The sequence below is a fragment of the Periplaneta americana genome, chromosome 16 (assembly GCF_040183065.1).
Source record: "Periplaneta americana isolate PAMFEO1 chromosome 16, P.americana_PAMFEO1_priV1, whole genome shotgun sequence".
Taxonomy (NCBI): domain Eukaryota; kingdom Metazoa; phylum Arthropoda; class Insecta; order Blattodea; family Blattidae; genus Periplaneta; species Periplaneta americana.
In genome coordinates this window covers 51,600,769-51,615,935 of record NC_091132.1, presented here as the reverse complement: position 1 = coordinate 51,615,935, position 15,167 = coordinate 51,600,769, and the positions used below count along the sequence as shown (strand labels likewise).

At 35.8% G+C, this 15,167-nt stretch overlaps 1 protein-coding gene across 1 annotated transcript in view; it reads left to right on the top strand.

Annotated features, from left to right (window-relative positions):
* Window positions 1-15,167, top strand: part of DopEcR (G-protein coupled receptor DopEcR) — a 972,001-nt gene that overhangs the window by 342,200 nt on the left and 614,634 nt on the right. Inside the window, exon 4 of the mRNA XM_069849106.1 lies at window positions 8,182-8,287. The gene's annotated coding sequence lies outside the window, so the exon portion shown is untranslated. The remainder of the gene's footprint in view (window positions 1-8,181; window positions 8,288-15,167) is intronic.

The following is a 15,167-nucleotide window of genomic DNA, read 5'->3' as shown; positions in this document are numbered from 1 at the left end:
ATGATTATGATATAAGATTTACTGTGCAAAGACCCGAAGTTTAGTACAGTGAGTTTAGTTGGGAACGCTCGAGTTTTCGTCCTGAGCTGGCTCGGCTATCAATGTGTTCCCGTGAGGAACACGGGCGCTTCTCCGGCACTTTTAGGCCTACAATAGTACTGTTACAATACTTAAAAAGTTACAGTATTTACCAAGCTCACATTCGTTGCTCAAAATGTCCTGCAACACACATTTGACATCTCTTTATGAAATTTGCAGTCACTCTCGCAAGATTTTTGAGGGGTGTGTTCCAATCTTTCACCAGTCTCGTCTAATTTCTCTTCCAACAGAATATGGCGTTCTCTTTTTGGTTTTCGTTTACCGAACCTGTCCGCATGAACTTCTTATAAAGTCTTATTGTATTGGCAGCTGGAACAGGTCTCTCTGGAAACTTTTCCCGAAATTTGCATCTCGTCACTGCACAAGATTTTCGTTTCTGCATGTATGCATTGTATAGATAAGTACCTATGTTCACGTAATGAATGAGTCATTACAACAGAAGCGTACACAGAGCACTTTAAACTTAACTTAAACTTTTAACATACATAAACTGAGACGAGTCGATCCGACACCGGGATGGGAATCCGGTGTAGCTTAGTGGATAAATCATCAGCACGTAGAGCTGAAAACCCGGGTTCAAATCCCGGTGCCGGAGAGAATTTTTCTCCGTTCCACTACTCTTTCATTAAACTTTTAAGATTGCAACTTTCACCGCCAACTTACTTCTCACAACACAACACAACTACAGCGAATCTGCTCGCACTATTATTTTTCTTGTACATGAATATTGTTATTTTTCGCATAAAGAGATTGTTGTCTGATATTCTGACATCTGATTTGATCGAGTTCCGTTACTCCCACTGTTTTCCTTGAAGTTCTCAAGTTGTTTCCATTGGTTTGTCTTTGAGATATCTAATCTTATTTCTATTGCATATTATGTTAATATAGGCATTATGATGCTATCATATAGCCTTACTTTTGGTTCTTTTATATACTCTATTTACTTCTCCATATTATATCGTATACATATGTTACTGTTTTGTTTTTTGGTCCTACAGAATTATCAGTTATGGTTACCATTTGTTATTCATGGAGAAAAATTTGCTTCGGCGCCCCAGTTCTACGCACAGTGTGTAGAACTGACAGTACCGGGTTCGATCCTCGGTGCCGGAGCGAATTTTTCTCCATTAATAACAAATGGTAACCATAACATATAATTCTGTACGACCAAAAAATTAATCTTTACATAGATTATTCGCTTAACAGTGCATATAAATTGTGGAGTCTCGGCCGCCAAGTCACTCAAATGAGTGCGCTCTTTGTGTGATGGGTCGTAATGACTTAATATATGTCAATATACGAGTACATATGTGTATATTGAACATGGAGTAAGGCTAATAAAGGGAAAGAACCAAAGGAGAAAGATTGAATCTGTGGATTGAGCCTCGGCATAGCTTAGTGATTAAAGTACCCAGTGCGTAGAACTGGGAGTCTCGGGTTCGATTCTCGGTGCAGGAACGAATTTTTCTCCATTAATAATAAATCTGTTGCTTTGTTTACTAGATATTTTACTTCATTTTGCAGAGAGGCCGTGCTTGTTATTTCAACTCCTAAGTATTTAAACTCATAACTTTTTCCAATTATGGCATTCTGAATTACTAATTTGTATCGTAGAGTCTTTTACTTATTTCCATTGATGTAATTTTATTTGTGAATATATTAATTCCTTAGTATTCACAACTTATCGAAATTTGAACTGTCCTATTCGCAAAGCAGATTATTATTTTTGTTATCCAAATATTGAAACCCTATTTTACCCTTTGGTATATTAGGGTTGTAGTTTGTTACATGTGAAATACATTATGTAGAGATAATACACAATTTTAAAGATGTAGTAGGCCTAGAGGCATGAGTCATAGTTACAATATAAATACATTAATTAATATACAGTAAACAATACTAAATACGTTATGCAATGATTACATTCAGTTAAAACAAAATTAAATAAAAATAGAAATTATAATCGAAGATGTAGAGAGATTGCAAGAATATGACATAAATTTGCGATTATATACATAATTTTAAGCAATAGTAAAGAGATAATGTACAAAATTGACTTGGTTACAAATTAAACAATATATAGGTGGTTTGCGATAGTAAAGAAATAAAAACAAAATTACTTACGGTTACAAACTATATACCTGTCATCAAATACTGAACAATAGTAAAATATATAATACAAACATAGTTATTGTTGTTATTACTATTATGTCCCAAAGAGAGATAACTTGTTTTAGTTAGTGCATTAGGATTTTATATCATCATTAATTTACATACACTTAATAGCTACAGTCTTGCGTGGATGGTGTATGAACTCTGTGAATTGTTTACAACAACATTTTTTCCTAAGTAAATGGTAAAGGGGTATGCAGTAATTTAAATTGCAGTCCGAGATATGATATCTTAAAAAGTGTTCGCACAGCAGATTATGTTGGTTTCCTATTTGTGTGGAATCGAACTTGAACCCCTGGACTTGATGTGTGATATGCTCCTGCTTTAACCTCAGGGAAAGTCTCTATATAAATGTAGTGCATAAACTTGATGTGGTTCCGACATCACTTAAGTTTACAGAGATGTCTTTAATCCTCTCCAAAAATTGCCAGCTTTCATTTTAAGAAACTGTTAGTGACGCTTCTTGGAAAAATCAAATATGTCACAGGTGATTTATGCCAAGCTGCAGTTTTTGTTGTATTTTTTTTCGCTACTGCCAAACAGCCGGGCCAGGACCCGATAGAATAATGAGGTGTCAGTTTTGATTCTAAATTGTGGTTCACGTTTCAGCTGCGAGTTATATAGGTCATTAATCACTGATGCAGCGCGGAAATATTCTGCACATGAAGTAGGATCTTACCTCAGCAATTTGTGATTTGGGGCAGCGCCTCTTCCTGTGTTATCAATTATGAATACCGGCCCAGCCGTAGCGTGGTCAGTAGACCGAGCGAAACCTGGGTTCTGTTCCAGAACTTTCTTTTTAATTAATATATTGTCAGCAATAGTCTTCTCGTTATGGTTTCCCTCTAAAACGTAAAGTTTTTCCCTTTCATTCTGCTGATACACCATTAACTACGTAACATTATATCAGCCATTGGCTTAGCTCAAGCGGTAACGCGTTTGCCTGCTGATCATAGGCAGTGCTAGGGCCGTTTACCTGATTGGGGTTTGATGTAGAAATGCGTCTTTGTATTCGGCATGGTAGGTCGCAGACCGCTCGGTTACGATGCCCAAACAAAGTGTTAAAATAGAATCGCTTGGAACTTTTGAACAAATAAACATAGCGAAACAAAAGGTAATAGTTCCCTGAAATGAAACATAGACTGAGACTTTAGCAAGATTTATAAAATGGTTCCAAATGTGTAGCTATCAGTCTTTCAATAAAAGCTGCGAAGAAGCTTGACCGTTGCTGCTGGAAGAACTGTTCAATCACATCTCTCACTTCCTGATAGGAGTTGAAGCGACATTCCTTCAAACATCCATTCATTGGTCTAAAGATACGGGAGTCAAAGGATGACAAATGGGGACTGTAAGGGGGGTGTTCTAGATCTTCCCATCTGAATTGTCGCAGAGTTGGGACCGTGAATTATCAACATGGGATTTAGCGTTGTCATATGTTATACTATTATAGATTATATTAACTTGTCCTACAGAATTTATCTGTAATATTGACAATTAATATTTTAGGAGAAAAATTCCGCCGGGGATCAAACTCGCGTCCTTGGTTCTACGTACCAAGCGCTCTGACCACTGAGCTACGCCGAATTCAATCCGCAGCACCTGATGGAACTTTCCTCCTTGGATGTTTCCCTTTGTGGCCTGACTCCAAGTTAGGCATATATATTTATGTTGACGTGTATCCAATGTCAACTGCCATTATACTAGGAGCGCACTCAACTGAGTGACTTGTTGACCGGGAATCCGCAGTTATTATGCACTGGTGGCTGAGAGAATATTATAGATTACATTAAATTGTCGTACAGAATTTATCTGTAATATTGAAGCTTAATATATATATGTTTTTTTTTCCCCCACGGCCAACAAGTCACTCAGTTGAGTGCGCTTCTAGTACAATGGCAGTTGACATTGGATACACGTCAACATATATATGCCTAACTTGGAGTCAGGCCACAAAGGGAAACATCGAAGGAGGAAAGTTCGATCAGGTGCTGTGGATTGAATTCGGCGTAGCTCAGTGGTCAGAGCGCTTGGTACGTAGAACCAGGGACGCGGGTTCGATCCCCGGCGCCGGAGCGAATTTTTCTCCTAAAATATTAAGTATGATATGTTATGTTTTCCTCAACATATTCGGTCTGCTAGCCCTTCATATTCCTTGTATTCTTATACGATTTACAACATTATACATTAGTGACCGAACGCATGCTCTTATGTCTTTACTTGTCCATTCATTTCACTTACAGTATTACTCCATAAAATCCATATCACTATCATACTACTAGCATAGATTTTGCGATTAATTTTTCATATGAAATGAGACATTTTTAATGTCTTGGTTGCTTCTCACATGTTCAAACACTTCACCATACTACAGCCTAGTGAAGGATGCAATAGAAGGAATGGTGAAAGGAAGAAAAGTTCAATGCAGGAGAAGATATCAGATGATAGACAACTTAAGATACATGGATCATATGCGTAGACTAAGAGGAAGGCGAAAAATTGGAGAATGCTGAGTTTGCAGTGAAAGACCTGCTCATGAATGAATGAATGAATAAATGAATGAGTTAGTCGTACCAAATCCCCCGAATTGCTAATGAGATTCTGAATGTTTGACGAAGAAATTAAAAAATCGGAATAAAAATAAGAAGAAGAGCAACAAAAAGATTAAGACGAAAAAGAAGAAAATATAATAGGCGTAATGGAAATTCAATAACTTCTAATATCAACTTTCTTTAAGCTATGTCATGATACTACGCTGATCCTTTATTCTGGTGCACTTTGCAGCCATAAAACAACTTTTCACGAGTAAATAAGGCAATTCAAATTAATGGCACTGTTATGGCTGGGAAAATAAAAAAGCGTGATGAACGATTATAGTTTTCATTATGAACTCTTCACACCTCATTACTTCCAGTGTCTACAGAGCACTGTTTTATTGTTGGCGTCTATTACGATAAAGTCTGTAAGATACGACAAAAGCATCCCTTCCATTATGCGACTAAGAAATCCCACGCTCACAATTAGCTATTTATAAATTAATGCTCCAGCTGCTTAATGTTCATTACCGTATGACGTCACTGCTATTCTTGAAAACGTCTGTTGCATGAAGTCGAGTTTAATTCTACGAGACTGTGGAGTAATCGTTTCTTAACACACCTTGCAGTTTAGCTCCTTAATCTAATTTTCCAGTACTTTCAGCGCTAAACCTAAGAATTTGAGCTGCAGTATCAAGTAGCAAGTCGCATGCAGTCCGTATACAGAATAGGATAAGTCGGTCTTCTCTTTCATACAACCCTCAGGTCATTAATGTAGGTCGGTATCCCCTATCGAGTGAATGGTTTTACAGCTGTTAACACACAGAGGAATACCATCTTCGTAATATCTATGTATATAATTTGAACTGGTAATGGAAATTACGGGAAAACGGCTGAACGGAGTTTAATAAATGACTTCTCATTTTAAAGCTTGGAACCCAAAGTTTTTCAGATGGAGGACTTTCTAATTACTGAAAAATGCGCAAGAAAGAAGGATTCAACACTTTAAATGATGCTGTATTAAATGGTAAAAGAATTGTTGTAACCGAATGTGACCGACTGTACTGAAACTCACATTGGAAAACTGTAAGAAAAATATATTTTTCAATTGTAATATTTAAACCGTACTGTAAGAAGAAAAATACTTTGCAAAATTGAAATTGAAGTTGCATTAGTAAGAACGTACCTATCTGAACAGACTACATAACTATGTAAGCAAATGTATTTAATTAGAATTAGAGTCTGGCTGGGCGGAAAAGAAGGCCTACTGGCCTTAGCTCTGCCAGATTAAATAAATAAATTATTATTATTATTATTATTATTATTATTATTATTATTATATATCTAACAACACAATAAATCACTAACAATTGGCGCTTATTTACCAACATAGTAAGCATCTGTGTCTACGACTGAACCGGAGCGAGATGTGTTCAGAAAGAATTCGTTGTTCATACCCTTCTAAATATAACTTGCTCCTCATAAAACAGTAAAAGCTATTTCTCACAGCATTCTCTAAATGTTAAAGAACACGAATTCCTATTCATCTATGCTTAACTTAAGTAGAAATTTGATTTTTGTCCATCTAGATTTGGAAAATTGCACACTGTGCCGTGTATCGCGAGAAAATGAGAATAGTAACGGTTGTCAAAACGAAATTTTGAAAAATAAAAGTTAAAAGAGTAGTAAAAAAAAGTTAAGTCCACAAGAGTCAACATTCTACGGACGCGGTATAAGTCAACATTCAGTAAACATCGTTTAGGCGTGCGATCGGCAGAAAAAGAATGACGCTCAGCTAGGTTTGCCAGATCAGTAAAGTTAGAATATCGTACCAACTTTGAATTAAATTGAATTTTAATTTAAGGAATCACTGCGACCTTATTAGATCAATTGCGCTGACCCTCAAGCTATGAACATTTCTAACCCACACCGGCTGACATCACTAAGGTTCTCTACGTACGCAGGTTTTGAGCAGGCAACTCCACTCGTCCCTAGGCCAGCCCCCTCCGTGCCAGTGTTCGGGGAATGCTATGGAATGATGATGAATGGAGAAATGTTGACGAAATTATGTAGATGCCTAACATGAGGATATGGGAGAATCCCGAGAACCCAGCACTTTTCCGCCACAAGTGTCACTATTGACTGCCTTCGAGGTCTGTTGGTTAGCATGCTAGCTTGCAGATCCGGAGGTCCCGGGTTCGATTCCCGGGCTCAGCTCTCGGTGAATTTTTCTTGAAGAAGAAAAATTACCTGAGTGTGCCGGGTTAATATTAATTAACCAATCATCACAATATAAAAATACATCAGGACTGTCGCTGGGCAGTAACCTGAATACACGTTTCATCGTCACATTGTTGACAAGTAACTCAATCTGTTAGCACAACCATAAAGCATCTAATAGATGCTATAGAGATAACAACAACGAAAAAAAAAGTGTCACTATTGATGAACCTTAAAAACAACGTATTTTAAATGTTTTTTTTTTAATCCATTCTAGTTAGGAACAATAGGTTTAGAATAGGCTATATGAGTGTGCCGCGGGATTTTAAATTATAACTTTAGAATGTCACCTGTTGAAAAAGGTTAAAAAAACGCTGGTACGTATGTATGTATTTATTCACACTGCAAATGGGTAAATATCCGGTGCAGTTGTAACTAATTACACTCAATATTATAATTAATAATAAATTCATAATAAAATAATAGTAGCAATATATAATAATATTAACAAGGAGCATCCTAAACTAAATGAATCACTTAATATAACATAGTTAATTAAAATAAATCTGATTTATATCTTAACCATAAGTTCGAACTTAAAACCACGAGTAAACTGTTTATGGTATGTTTATACATGCACAAGTACCTTTCAGCACTACACTCATTTCACTATCAATTCACTCACTGCACTGCAACTATGAAACATTTCACTGACACTATCCTGATTTCATTAACACTTCAAAAACATTTCACTGTTCAAATACTTTGCACTACCACTGTAAACTATAGAACTTCACAGACACAACACACTTCTTCACAGATACAACATTTCAAATAACAAAACATCAATTACACCCTTATTATTCCGTAGAATTGTACTTACTATATTAACCTCAAATCGCTAGCTTAGACCTCATTACAAGCAATTTAGGACATTTACTATAACTCACATCCTTTCACTATAAATCTATCTCATTTCTCTGCCACAATAACTCTCAGAATTTACTTTTAAGCTCACTGCACGTTCACTACAACACACTGCACACCCAGTGCCTGGTGTAGTGTGTTGTAAAATTTTCTTGTGACCAATAAACATAGAATGATTCTTCAGGTTTCTCTTTACAGATTTAAATTTTTACTGGTATTCCTTTTTCACCAGGATGAAGACAGAGAATCGAGTACTTTCCATTAGGATCATTTCAACACTTCGCCACTGCTAGGTTTCTTTTGGGGTGACGTCGAGAGCTAACGAACGGAGAATAAAGGTAAATAGACAAAATACTAAAAAAAATTGTTTTATATTTTAAAGGGCTTTCCACAGTTTGATGTTTTTATGTTTGAGATTTCTTTCCTCGTTAATTTTTACTAAATATTTTGAATATATAAATTCTAGTGTCTCACTAATAATGCTGGATGAATGGCCAGTTTATAATGTGAAATTACGGTAATATTCCATAAATATTTATGTTCTACTGAAATTCTTCCATAAAGGATTTTCCACTTGCAATATGTGTGCGTGTCGTCGGAATTTTATAAAATAAGTCGTGTTTAAAAAGTATGGTAACACTTTCATGTAATTAGTCTGTTATTAAGTAAGTATTAGCGAAACGTTTAATTTGTATAAGAAACTGTCATAGTTTTATTAGTACGTTACAACACTCAATGTGAGAACCACTTGTTACATTGCATGCATCAACACGACAGTCAAATTCTTGCCACAATATCTCCAACAGATCTCTGTTTATGATGCAATCACAGCAATGATACGATGTTTTACTTCGTTAAGATCGTGGGACGTAAACTATATCCTTCACATGTCTCGAAAGAAAGAAGTCACGGTATCAAGTGCGGTGATCTAGGAGGCCAATGATGATAGGCCATGTCAGCTGCGATAGCATTTCCAGTTCAACGATGTGGTTGTTGGGTAATTTGGAAATGTCTACGAAACAACTTTTGTATACCATTGTTACTGAATTCATTTTCTCATGCTGCGGAACACAATACGATTTTCGTTGTGGATTTACAATTTTTGGAAAACGCCTACTCTCATGGTAACAAAAATAACACACTTTACGAAACTTTTAACTTGAAACTTTGAGACTATAGCAACCACATAATGTACACTATGTGAATGTCCCGTTAATAATTCTTACTAATAGTCAGATTAAAGTTTATCATCATGTTGAAACACTGTATGTATATTGAAAGAACACAAAAATTAATGAGAACTTATAAACAAGAAAACAATGTATAATTAGCTCTCTAGAAGCATACTTACGGGCAGATAAAAATGACTTAGTTATAAATTATATAAAATACAACTTAAATCACTTTTATGAAAATAATGGGAAATAGCCTTTAGGATGGTAATGGTCAATAGAGCTAGTCTCGAAATTGAAACTGTTAGTTTAAATTATGCTGCAAATAGAAATTTAGAATTTAAAACCTAATTTATATTTCATCGTAGAAGTTATTACTTACAGTTCAAACATATAAACTTGTAATAAATACCTTTATGTAATGTACAGTGACATTTCTGTCTCAGGTAATGTAAATCGCTAAGGAAATGGAAGAATGGAACAAAATAATAATAAGTTAAAAGATTGGGAAGATCTCTTATCTAAGACAATAACACAAGAAAATCTCAATAGGAACATTTTTATAGAAAGAAATATAATTTAAAAATATGGTGATGACGGTGAAGTGAGTTCATTATGATACTTCCAAATCCTTGGCGTGGGCGAGAAATTTCTTTAAGAACAGGATTTTTTTTACATCCATCGGTCTATAACATGGGTCTCCCAGAATTATTTCATTTCCGGAGAAATTCATGTTAGTAGTTATTTATCTTATAAATGGCTTAAATTTACCATAATTTGAGTCATAATTTCTCACGAACACATAATGTACTTTTTGCTACGTGTTATATAGCGTTTAATTTATTCTAGTAATGATTGCAATAATTATTTTCCTTCTGAAGTCCTATATCAAAATCGGAGATCATACAGTCTCAAATACTTCACCCTAGCCTACTTCTAAGTATTGGATACGGAGTAAATAAGGGAGAGGTGGAATGATAGAGAAACGGGGGTACCCCAAGAAATAGCTCTAGTGCAACATCTGTTTTATATGTATTTATTTACACTGCAAGTGGGCAAACACCCGGTGGCAGTGGTAACTTAATTACAATAAAAATAATACACAATAGAAATAATACACAATAATTACATTAATAATACATAAAGTAAGCTAATTAATAAGTGAACCTAATTTTCTATTATAGCTGGTGCCAGCGTTTTTGGCGTGTATCCTAGATATACGAGTATAGTGCCCTGTTTGTGAGCATGTTGATAGTGAAGCTGAGAATGGTACCACTTCCTACGCACGTCACATCAGCCATATGCCAAACACAGTTGTCAGACTGACTGCAGAAAATGTAAAACACTCACAGTTAACATTCCCGTTACTTATTTCACACGCTAAAAACGGTGACGCGGACTGTACAGCCCACATATGTATAGGCCCTACATAAGTTTCACATTGATACTGATAACCTTTCACTTCACTCTCGTCTCACTCACTGCACTGGCACTATGACACATCTCACTGCACTGCACTGGCACTATGACACATTTCACTGACACTATAGAACTATTCACTGCCATTGTAAACCATAACTTCACTGACTCACCACGCTTTACTGATACAACAGTTCAAATAAGAAAACAATTACACCCTTATTCATACTTATAAACAGAACTACATTAAACTGAACATTTGTAGTCTAAGACCCTCTTACAAGCTATTTTAAAAGAAGTCAAACCAGGGGAATAACTCGTCAGGTTAAGTAAATACATGTCACCTTAAGTAATGTAACATCTTTTTTTTTTAATTTACGCTTGATACACAACTTTTAAATTTATTTTTAATTCTCCTTAAGGAAGGACAGGCCTCAAAGACCGCTGCACGCAGGTCATTCCAGTCATTTATAGTTCGATTTAAAACATGAGAATTTACCTACATCCGTTTTGTTTCCTACATTGTCCTGTAAAAATAAAATTCCATCACGGTCAGGCCAGGAATCGAATTCGATCATCCTAGATGGAAGACCAGCGCACTACTCTGATAAACAGACGTGACAGCCCAGATATACACAGACTTACACTCAAAACACACACTGGGATGTAGGCTACTACTTATCTGTATTCTGATTTCATATCAATTGTTATCCCCTTCTTTTGAAAAGAGTTCTACAAGAGCAGACTTGAAATAGAGAATACTGGGATCAAACGCGGAGTTGTATCTTCGGAGATAAGCCGAGGATGCATTTGTATTGTATGTGTGTGGATACGCAAACTGCCGACTGTCAGTTTTTTATGTTGTGCAGGAAGTTTAGAAAAGAAAACGTGTCTCTTGCCTCCATGATACGGCTACGACATGTTCCTTTTCAGAGACGTGGCAGGCCGGATATACGCTCTTCGCCGAATGTTACTGCCATTCCAAGTATCTTCAACCCATGTATTGTAACCTTATACTGTATACATTCTCTGAATAAGAAAGTTGAAGAAATGAACGTAAAGTATTCAGTACAGAACTTATGAAATTCTTTTGTCTCTACTGTAATTAAGTCAAATTTAGTTACTTGCGTTTTAGACAAGCAGCAATAAGTATAGGTCAGTTTCTGTCAGATGCGTTTCCAATTAACTGTGGGCTAAAGCAAGGAGATGCACTATCACCTTTACTTTTTAACTTTGCTCTAGAGTATGCCATTAGGAAAGTCCAGGATAACAGAGAGGGCTTGGAATTGAACGGGTTACATCAGCTGCTTGTCTATGCGGATGACGTGAATATGTTAGGAGAAAATCCACAAACGATTAGGGAAAACAAGGGAATTTTACTGGAAGCAAGTAAAGAGATAGGTTTGGAAGTAAATTCCGAAAAGACAAAGTATATGATTATGACTCGTGACGGGAATACTGTACGAAATGGAAATATAAAAATTGGAAATTTACTTTTTGAAGAGGGGGAGAAGTTCAAATATCTTGGAGCAACAGTAGCAAATATAAATGATACTCGGGAGGATATTAAACACAGAATAAATATGGGAAATGCCTGTTATTATTCGGTTGAGAAGCTTTTGTCATCCAGTCTGCTGTCAAAAATCTGAAAGTTAGAATTTATAAAACAGTTATATTACCAGTTGTTCTTTATGGTTGTGAAACTTGGACTCTCACTTTGAGAGAGGAACATAGGTTAGGGGTGTTTGAGAATAAGGTGCTTATGAAAATATTTGGGGCTAAGAGGGATGAAGCTACAGAAGAATGGAGAAAGTTACACAACACAGAACTGCACGCATTGTGTTCTTCACCTGATATAATTAGGAACATTAATCCAGACCTTTGAGATGGGCAGGGCATGTAGCATGTATGGGCGTCCAGAAATTCATATATAGTTTTAGTTGGGAGGCCGGAGGGAAAAAGACCTTTAGGGAGGTCGAGACGTAGATGGGAAGATAATATTCAAATGGATTTGAGGGAGGTGGAATATAATGATAGAGAATGGATTAATCTTGCTCAGGATAAGGACCAATGGCGGGCTTATGTGAGGGCGGCACAGTGAACCTCCGGGTTCCTTAAAAGCCAGTAAGAAAGTAAGTAAGTAAGCAATAAGTATTTAACTTCAGTCATAAATATGAATTGAAAGAAATGTAATAAAAAGTTTCCTGAGGCAATCCCTTATGCAACTTAAGAGACGTATAAATCTTTGGTAGCCGGAAAAATGTTTTTTTAATGGGTTTTCCTTAATAGCATGGCGGAAAAAATGTTTTAACGTCTCTAATATTTTGAGTTACGACATAAGACGTGAAACTATGTCAATTAACTTGGTCATTTAAATATACGGTCATGCTCAACAATTTACGTGAAAACAGTTGGCGACACTGACTAGACAAAAGAATGACCATGCGATAAATTGATAGTGATAAATCGAGCTGCAGAATTTATCGCCATGTATGACTGTGATTGGTTTGAATTCAAAATTTCATTACTCTTCATTGGCCGAATGATGTCATAGATACGAAATAGTCATCATAATACACTGCTCTCTTAAAATGACTGAGTATATTGGGAATTAAATCAATGCCTTTCCCAAAATTTGTCAACTTATATTAAATGTGTACTTTTCTCTCTTTTCCTCTTTCATTTTGTTTTTGCTCTTGGTATGTTATTTATTGGTTTGAATTAAGTTACTTACTGTATTTAGTAAACTGTCCTTGTAAATTTTATGTTATATTATTGGCTAAGACCACACCGTAAACGAGCCTGGCTCTTACGGTACTCATTTGTACTCACTAGCTAGCTAGTTAGGTAGGTAGGTAGGTAGACAGACAGACAGACAGACAGACAGACAGACAGACAGACAGACAGACAGACAGACAGACAGACAGACAGACAGACAGACAGACAGACAGACAGACAGACAGACAGATAGATAGATAGGCCTAAGTAAGTAAATAAATAAATAAGTAGGCCTAAGTAAGTAAGTAAATAAATAAGTAGGCCTAAGTAAGTAAGTAAATAAATAAATAAATAAATAGGCTATGATATGTTTAATATAAAACAATTTTTATCTCGAAAAGGAAGTAGAAACGAGAACAATTTTATTAAAATTTTTGTTTGTAATATCTCAAAGAATTCATTCATTCATTGTGTTCTGCCGAAGGGCAGGTCTTTCCTTCTAATGCATCCTCCAGAAGGCAGTTTCTTCTCAACCAGTGACGCAACCAATTCCTTTTCCTCTTCTCTCAAAGAATAACCCCCTGAAATTAATGATACTATTTAGGGTCACTCTGTATAAACGTAGCTCCAGGAGCTGCCTCCTTTTTGCAACGAAACGATGCTAGCTCAGCTCCAATTTCACTGTAACTTACTGTCAAATGATCGAAATCATACCGTTCTTACATTAGGGGCGGATATATTTTTCTAGCTTATGAAACAAGCAAAACATTAATTTGACCGAAAAGTGAAGTCACCCCCTTTTTGCAGGGAGCCCTTGAATTGTTCTTCCTCTGACACAGACCGTCAAGTGAGATGTACTGCTTAATTATAGATGTTCATATCAGCCAAAACCTATATCAAAGGTAATAGTGACATATATACACAATAAAATACCTATTTTGGATGTTGATGTAATTATTAGGAATGTCGGATGTTCTGGAGGATGTTAGAATTTCTATTTATTTAATAGCATCATGTACGAACAATTCGTTCACTCATTGCACTACATAGGGGAGGAATTAAGTTTCCAAGCCATGGCTTCTTATGCATATTCGAAATTAAGGTCATGTTGGATGTAGCTAACAAAGTCTACAAAATTGCTGTCGTTAGGTTTCCATGTGGGGGGAATTTAAAGTTAAATTAAAGTCAAGGGAGCTGTTTGGTTTGGTTGGAGAGGGGCAATGAAAGCTAGGAAATTATTTTACGACAATTTCTGGCTAGAGAACATTTTGTTGAATAAGTTAGAACACTGTTTTCAATTACCGTTATATGAGGATATTTTCAATTGCTGTTACATAGTCACGTATTGTAGAGCTTAAAATTAACTTGTTTTATTATTATTATTATTATTATTATTATTATTATTATTATTATTATTATTATTACTATATAATGATCAATTATTAATGGCACAAAATTGTGATGATTTAGAATTTATCACAAGACGTTTGAGATGGGCAGGACATGTAGCACGTATGGGCGAATCCAGAGTTGCATATAGAGTGTTAGTTGGGAGGCCGGAGGGAAAAAGACCTTTGGGGAGGCCGAGACGTAGATAGGAAGATAATATTGAAATGGATTTGAGGGAGGTAGGATATGTGGTAGAGACTGGATTAATCTTGCTCAGGTTAGGGACCAATGGCGGGCTTATGTGAGGGCGGCAATGAATCTCCGGGTTCCTTAAAAGCCAGTAAGTAAGTAAGTAAATTGATATAGAAATGTAATAAATGGGGATTAGCATTGAATACGAAGAAAACAAAATATTTATCAATTGGTTAACAAGAAAATATGATTTTTGAAAATGGAATAAAATACAGTAGGTTAATTCTAGGCATCCGAATCCTGTTTATCATTTGTTTAGTATCGTCTG